The following is a 1,582-nucleotide window of genomic DNA, read 5'->3' on the forward strand; positions in this document are numbered from 1 at the left end:
GGCAGACTTGACAGATGGGTCGCTAGGTGGAGGAGGAGGTGCCCCTGTTGCTGCCACGCCCACCAGTGACTTTGTGCGGATTGTTGTTGGAAATGTTGGCGTCGTTGCCATGCCCACGGCCTCCGCTACGACCGTGACGACCACACCCTCCATGGTTTGTCAAATTGGCAGATGACCCGGAGGAGTGATGACCACTCATGAGTTCCATCCTAGTTTCGAAAGCGAGCAATTGTGCATACAGCTCACTTACAGAAAATGAATCTGGTCTTGCAACAAGGGCGGACACCAAGGGCATGAAGTCAAGGTCGAGGTCGGTGAGGATGTACTCCATGAGTTCTTCATCTTGTAGGGGTCTCCCGGCGGCTGCCATCTCGTCGCCAAGGGACCTCATCTTCCCAACATATTTTGCAATTGTCATGCTTCCTTTATGAGCAGTTGCAAGTGCTAGACGCATGTTCACCACACGAGCCCGCGTTTGTGATGAGGACATGTCTTCGATTACCTTCCATGCTAGAGCTACAGTCTCCTTTGCAGCCACTTGAGCAAGTACCTCTCTTGATAAAGAGGCGAGGAGGAAGCTAAGAACCTATTGGTCTGAAGCAAACCACTCTTCATATGTTGGATTGGGCAGCTTTGTCTTCTTTCTGTCGCCGTTGTCATCAATTTCAACAGTAAGTGCACGAGAGGTGCCGATGAGATGCCCCTCCAGGAGCGCACCCCGAACAACAATGAGGATCTGTGCCTTCCACATAGCATGATTAGTCTTCGACAATTTCTCCGAGATGGGATGAGTGAACAAAGGATTCATGGTGAATCCGAAGGAGGAAGAACTGGTGGCCATAGACTAGATCTAAGTCTAAAGGAAAGACGTGGTTCTAATTACCATGAAAGAAATCGGAGGTGTGGAAGATATGGTGGAAGCAGTGCACCGTTTCCGTGCGTGCATGTTTATATAGCGCTGGAAAATCCCCAGCGGTGGATTACAGAGAAGATTATCTCCTTGACCGGCAAGCTACATTACAGACAAGATTTCCTAAAACAAGAAGATGTGCATGAGACTCTATCCAGTACAAGGAGATATGCATGAGATTTCTTTACAGTAGAAACAACCTTGACTATATCTCTAATAGATCTATCTAAAAAATCACTTTTAATCATGTAATTACTCTTTTTAGAGAATTTGCATCATGAGAAGTTCTACCAAACAACCCTTGATCATGATCCGTATTGTCGCTATTTACTTATTTACATTGCTTGGTCTCCGTTATCTTTACTTTGAATGATCAATGGATCCATTGAGGGAGCTAGTTTGGTAGTCATTTTTTCCAACCATCCTGTAACAGTTCTGCAGTGGTAAATTGAGTTTATCTATTCTACTTTAAATTTGGGTTGCTGCGAATACTTCTAATTTTGTTAGGCGGCTTTAAGTGGTTAAGTGCTGAAGTAGTCAGGCAGGCACAGGCATGTTGGCAAGGCAAGTAGTCAAGTGCTAAAGTGCAGACGTGCAGTGCTCATGCAGAATTGAATAGCAGAAGGTCAAAAGGAGAAGCCACCGTGTAGGGACACGCATCCCCTAATATTG

At 46.0% G+C, this 1,582-nt stretch overlaps 1 non-coding gene across 1 annotated transcript; it reads right to left on the reverse strand.

The window, feature by feature from the left end:
- Positions 1-213: 213 nt before the first annotated feature.
- LOC133917249 (small nucleolar RNA Z247) lies at positions 214-352 on the reverse strand. Its single transcript, XR_009909652.1, has one exon. It is a non-coding gene; the product is annotated as a small nucleolar RNA Z247 (small nucleolar RNA).
- Between the last annotated feature and the right edge of the window lie 1,230 nt (positions 353-1,582).

The sequence above is a fragment of the Phragmites australis genome, chromosome 4, assembly GCF_958298935.1.
Source record: "Phragmites australis chromosome 4, lpPhrAust1.1, whole genome shotgun sequence".
NCBI classification, from domain to species: domain Eukaryota; kingdom Viridiplantae; phylum Streptophyta; class Magnoliopsida; order Poales; family Poaceae; genus Phragmites; species Phragmites australis.